The sequence below is a fragment of the Carlito syrichta genome, unplaced genomic scaffold, assembly GCF_000164805.1.
Source record: "Carlito syrichta isolate Samal-C Ts95f unplaced genomic scaffold, Tarsius_syrichta-2.0.1 Scaffold308230, whole genome shotgun sequence".
Classification (NCBI taxonomy): domain Eukaryota; kingdom Metazoa; phylum Chordata; class Mammalia; order Primates; family Tarsiidae; genus Carlito; species Carlito syrichta.
The window spans coordinates 62,589-69,387 of record NW_007252326.1 but is presented as its reverse complement, the minus strand read 5'-3'; the positions used below and the strand labels follow the sequence as shown (position 1 = coordinate 69,387).

At 35.8% G+C, this 6,799-nt stretch overlaps 1 pseudogene; it reads right to left on the bottom strand.

The window, feature by feature from the left end:
* Window positions 1-3,445: 3,445 nt before the first annotated feature.
* On the bottom strand, window positions 3,446-5,054 carry LOC103267740 (annotated as a pseudogene).
* Window positions 5,055-6,799: the final 1,745 nt, after the last annotated feature.

Below are 6,799 nucleotides of genomic sequence, written 5' to 3'. Positions count from 1 at the left end.
CATCCTTTGTTTTGTGTGCCTCCGGCCAACATAGCAGATGCTCGCCAGTAGAAGTCACAGTGAGGCAGCAGGCTGAATATAAAGAAAAATTCATTTATTCCTCTTTGATACATAATATTTTGCACATTTGCAGGGTGTTTATTACCTTTATAGAACGTGTAATGTTCAGGTTAGAATATTTAGGGTATTCATCACCTCGAGTATTTACCATTTCTATGTGTTGGCATCAAGTCCTCTTTTCTCGGTGTCTTGAACTATACAAAGTATTGTTGCTAAATATAATCAGCCTATTCTGCTATGAAACATTAGAACGTTTCTTCTATCTAATTGTATACTTGTATCCACTAATCAATGATCTCCATCCCCCTCATCATCTGCCCACCCTTCCAGTGTCTGATATTTATGATTCTGTTCTCTGTGCCCATGAGATCAAGTTTTTTATCTCCCACATTGAGTGAGAACAAGCAGTATTTGTTTTTCTGAGCCTGGCTTACTTCACTTAACATAATGATCTTCGATTTTATCCATGTTGCTGCAAATGATATAATCTAATTCCTTTTTTTAATAGTCAAATAGTATTCCTTTATGTATACAACATTTTTCATTCATTTGTCTATTGATGAACCTTTAGGTTGATTCCATGTCTTTGCTATTATAGATAGTGCTGTGTTAAACATGCAAATGGTATATTCCTTTGATATACCAATTTTTTTTCTTTTGCGTAAATATGCAGTAGTGGGATTTCTGGATTGTACGGTAGTTCTATCTGTAGTTTAAAAAAATAAATTTCCATATTGTTTTCCATAGTAGCTGTACCAATTTATAGTCCCACTAACAGTGTATAAAGGTTCCCTTTTCTCCACAAACTTGCTAGCATCTGTAATTATTCTTTTTTCTTTTTATCAATAGTCAATCTAATTGGGTAAGATGATATCCCATTGTGTCTTTGAAATTTGTCTCATTTACATTTCTCTGATGATTCACGATGTTGAGCATTTTTTCATATATTGTTGGCCATTTGTATGTCTTCTTATGAGAAATGTTTATTCATGTCCTTTGCCCATTTTTTTTTGAGTTGGAGTCTCACTCTGTCACCCAGGCTGGAGTGCAGTGGCATGCTCATGGTCACCCCAGCCTCCACCTGCACGGCTCAGGTGATCCTTCTGCCTCAGCCTTCCAAGTAACTGGAATTACAGGCACGTGCCACCACACCCATCTAATTTTTTGTTTGATTGTAGAGGTGAGGTCTCTCCAAGTTGCCCAGACTGGTGTCGAACCTGTGGGCTCAGGCAGTCCTCCCAAAGGGCTGGAATTATGGGTGTGAGCCACTGAGCCCGGCTGCCCATTTTTAAATGATAATTTTTTTGCTGTCGAGTTGAGTTTCTTGTGTATTATGTATATTAGTCCCCTGTTAGATAAGTAACTTGCAACTATTTTCTTCCATTCAAGAAGTTACCGCTTCATGCTGTTGGTTGTCTCTTTTTCTGTGCAGAATCTTTTCAGTTTAATATAGCCCCATTAGTTTATTTTTTGTTGTTGTTGCCTGTGCTCTTGAGGTCTTAGCCATAAAAATCATTGCCTAAACCAATGTCTTGAAGAGTTTTCGCCTATGTTTTCTTCTAGTACTTTTATAGTTTTGGGTCTTACATTTAAGTCTTTAATCTACCTTGAGTTGAATTTTGTATGGAGAGAGATAGGGGTCTAGTTTAATTTTTCTACATATAATTATCCAGCTTTTCCTAGAAACATTTATTAAAGAGAATGTCATTTTTCTGATGTATGTTTTTGGGAGCTTTGTTGAAGATCAGTTGGATACAAACATGTAAATTTATTTCTGAATTCTCTGTTCTGTTTCACTGATCCATGTGTCTACTTTTATACCTATAGCATACTGCTTTGATTGCTAAAGCCTTGCAGTATGTTTTGAAGTTAGGTATTATGATGTCTTCAGCCTTGCTTTGTTGCTCAGGATTGCTTTGGCTATCTGGCTCTTTTTTTTTGTTCCACACAAATTTTAGGATTGCTTTTTCTATTTCTGTGGAAAATGACATTGGTATTTTGCCAGGGATTGCATTAGATCTGTAGATTTCTTTGGACAGAATAGTCGTTTTAAATATATTCATTCTTCAGATCCATGAGTACGGAATGACTTTCCATTTATTTGTTTGTGCCTTCTTCAACTTTTTTCATTAGTGTGTTGTGGTTTTCCTTGTAGAGATGTAAAGATGTTTCACCTTCTTATTTCAATTTATTCCTAGGAATTTATTTTTTATGTAGCTATTGTAAATGTGATTGCCTTCTTGATTCTGTTATCGGTATTTCTTTTTGGTGTGTAGAGACACTACTGGTTATTGTATATTGATTTTGTATTCTGTAACTTTACTGAATCTATCAGTATGAAGAGTTTTTTGAAGCCGATTTATTTTTATTTTTTATGAAAACCAATTTTTGTTTGTTCACTTTAAGCAGGTATAAATGTTAACAGCAGTAAACTCAATGTCAAAAATACTTCTAGGTTTCTTAAGTATCAAAAGTGTGAAGTATTACTCAATGTAAATACCGCCTCTGAGGCAAATCACTCATGTAGATACTATTGAGCATTTATAAAAGGTTCCCAATTTGCCTACACATGAGGCCTATAAAGTCTGTGTTTACCAAAAATAACAATTAAGTTTATTGAGTTCTTACAAAGTGCCAAGAACATACTAATGATTTTTAATCTTTAAAACACATTTATGAAAATGTATGTTATTAACTCTATTTTGCAAATGAGGAAACAGAGGCTTGGTAAGGGTAAATTACTTGTCCATGGTAACATAGCCTCATGTGGTTTAATTTCAGGGCTATCTTACACTAGATAAGAGTGTAAGCAATCCTGAGCAACAAAACAAGGCTGAAGGCATCATAAAACCTAACTTCAAAACATACTGCAAGGCTTTAGCAATCAAAGCAGTATGGCATAGGTATAAAAGTAGACACACAGATCAGTGAAACAGAACAGATAATTCAGAAATAAATTTACATATTTGTATCCAACTGATCTTCAACAAAGCTCCCAAAAATATACATCAGAAAAATGACATTCTCTTTAATAAATGTTTCTAGAAAAAGCTGGATAATTATATGTAGAAAAATTAAACTAGACCCCATCTCTCTCCATACAAAATTCTTTTTAAACCATCTGAATATAAAAATATTTTAACTATAGTTCTACCTTCGATCCTTTATTTGAAAAACAAAAAGATAACTTTAGTTCACAGAAATTACTTGTGTTACAGCATCACATCTCTTAGACAACTTACATAATGCACACATAAGACACATGCACTTCTTCTATCCTGTCATTTAAGAACTATTTTTAATAATAAATGCACCCAGTTTTGCCAGGATTGTCAACACAATCAAAGAAAAAGTATAGAATTTATCTCTACTATTTAATTCTAATCTATGTAAAGAATGATTTGTAAAAAATGTTTTGCTGGAGTTTTTCAGTTGGATTTAGATGGCCTTCATTTTCACTCTCATTCTGAGAGACTAGAGAAGCAGCAGGATAAGGAACAGATGATGTGAGGCCATTGGATTCTCCATTGACAACCGGTGCCAAGCCCACAGGAGCAGTGGGAGCTGAAGTTGTACTTCTCTGATCCACACTCCTTTGTGGAGTGGCTGAAGAAGGCACAAATGATGAATTGTTCAGATGCAGATCTCGAAGTGTATGAAGTTCTCCAAGCAATTTGTCCATTTTTTGTTTCTTTTCTTGTAGCACTCTCATTTTGCTAAAAAGTTGGACTTTCTCATCAGGTAAGTGTTCTGAAACCGATGGATTCCTGCTCTGGGAAACCTCCCTACTTAAGACTTTCTGCTTGTCTTCTATTGTCTGGAACAACTGGAGGCTGAGAGTCACGAAGCTGATTACCAAAACGCTGAATTAAATCATTCAATTCTTCATTTAGTGCAGTTGTGATACTAACTCCAGATAAGTTACCTGTAGTTTCTGCAACAACAGAATCATTCATCACAGCAATAGCTTGCTCTGCTTTGTGTTGCAGAGCTAGAAGAGCAGCTTATCGTCCCTGTAGAGCTCGCAGTTGCTCCTGCTGCTGTAACATCCTTTTTAATAAATCATGTTGTTTCTTTAAATTTTCTATCTCTTCCATAGGTTCCTGCTGAGGATCTCTGGCCGTGGTATCTGAAGCCTCAGACTGCACATCTATGTTTAGCGATGTACTTACTCTCAGCTACAGAATCAGATCCCACAGCTGAATCCTCATTTTCTCTAGCAAGTATTTTTTGGAGAAATTTCATATATGACTTTTCTTGTTCTTTAAGATGATCTATTAGATGAGTAAGGCGCTCAACATTAGCAGATCTCTCATTTTTCTCCACAAGATCTTCCCACATAGAATTAGCTTTAGCAATACAATCACGAATTTGAACTAGCCTGCTTACAATCTGGCTGCTCTCCACTGTAGGCTCTCCTCTTCCATCTTCTTCGGAGACTTGACAGTTTTGCAAAAGGTCATACTCAAAGCAGAAGCAAATAACTGTTCACATTGTGCTGATCCAACTGTTTCTCTATTCTGAGGACTTGTAACCGCATCTTTGCTCTTGTTAGTATTTATCTGCATAGGCAAAAAGTTGAAGGACTTTCGGTTTTCACTAAGCTGACTGTTAGCAGCGGTTGCTCTACCTTGAGAATCACTTCCAATGCTTCTCTGATCTGTATCACTGAAGTTTATCCGCTGCTTAAGTTTCTCTAATTCTGCCAGCTCCGGGACAGACATCTGAGTCATGTATCTACTGTGTGGAAAGGTATGTGGAGTCTTTGTTCTTTGCCTTCCAACTCCTGGTGATGACTCCGGAGAAATATTAGTTACTCTTTTATCACTTTCTACACCAAACTTTTTCTTATTCTTTTCTGATGATCTATTTGCCTTCTTCTGTTGGCCACTCTAATCCATATTGTTGAGTCGATCATCAACACTCTCATTGTCCCGTTTTGGTAAATCCTGATCATTCATACCGTCTTCAAAAGGACCTCCTCCTGTGGCCATACTGGTTTGAACAACCAACTCTGTTTGGAAACTAGTGTTTGCAGCTCAGAAATGGCTCCTTTCCTGCTCCACACTTCAAAGTTCCTGTCTGCAAACGAAGCCTTCTCTCCCGTCAAGGGCGGAGTGGCGGTCCTCCTTTCGAGGCCGCAGCAGGGAGGTTCACAAGGTCCCCGGCCGCCGAGGGCCCAGTGGCCGCCTTTTCTGCCCGCCGTCTTAGGATCTCATTGTCGATTTATTTTTCTAAATATATGATCATGTCATCTGCAAAGAGGGACCATTTGACTTCCTCTTTTCCAGTTTGGATGCCTTTTATTTCTTTCACACTTGCCTCATTGCTCTGGCTAAGACTTCCAGTGCTATTTTGAATAGAAGTGGTGAAAGTAGGGAACCTTGTCTTGTTCCAGTTCCCAGAGAAAAGGCTTTCCATTTTGTCCCATTCAGTATAATGTATTCTGTGGGTTTGTCATATATGGCCTTTACTATTTTGAGGTATGTTCCTCCTATGCCTATTTTCATGATAATTTTTTATCATGAGGTCATGTTGAATATCATCATACGCTTTTTCTGCATCTATTGAGATGTTAATACGAGTTTTTTCTTCCTTCTATTGATGTGATGTATCATGTTTATTGATTTGCATATGCTGAATCATCCTTCCAACCATAGATTATTGCTATTATTGTTATTATTATTATTATATTGTTGGATTTAGTTTGCTCGTATTTTGTTGAGATCTTTTGTGTCTATGTTCTCAGGGATATTGACCTGTAGTTTTCTTTTTTGGTTACTGTTGTGTGCTTATCTGGTTTTGGTATCATGGTAATACTGGCTTTGCAGAATGAGTTTGGGAGAATTCCTTCCTCTTCATTTTTTTTTTTCTGGAATATTTTGAGGAGAATTGGTATTAATTCTTCTTTATATGTTTTGTGGAATTCAACAATGAATTCATCCATTCCTGGGCTTACCTTTGTTGGGAGACTTTATTATTTATTTAGTCTCTTTACTCATTATTGATCTGTTCACGTTTTCTATTTTTTCTAGATTCAACCTTCATAGGCTGTATGTGTCCTGGAACTTATCCATTTCCTCTAGGTTTTCCAGTTTGTTAGCCTGTAGTTGTTAATAATAGTCTCTGATGATCTTCTGCATTTGTGTGGTCAGCTGTAATGTCTCCTTTTATATTTCTGATTTTGTTTATCTGGGTCTTCTCTCTTTTTTTCTTTGTTAGCCTTGTTGGAAGTTTATCCATTTTGTTTATCTTGTTGAAGAACCAAAATTTTATTTTGTTGAATGTTGGTATTTCTTACTAGTCTCTATTTTGTTTAGTTCTGACCTGATTTTTATTATTTCTTTCCTTCTAGTAACGGGATTTGGTTTTTTTTTAATTTTTATTTTTTAAGTTCTCATCTCAAATGCATCATTAGAATGTTTATTTGAAATCTTTCTACTTTTTTGATATAGGTGTTTATTGCTATACACTTCTCTGTTAGCCCTGATTTTGCTGTTTTCCACAGGGTTTGGTATGTTTTGTTTCCATTTTCATTTGTTTCAATACATTTATACATTTTCCTCTTAATTTCTTCATTTACTTAGTGGTCATATGGGAGTATGTTGCTTAGATTTCATGTATTTTTATAGTTCCCACTTTTTTTTTTGGTATTGATTTCCAATTTTATTTCATTGTTGTCTGGGAAAATACTTGATATAATTTCAATTTTAAAAAATTTTGAGGCTTGTTTTGTGAT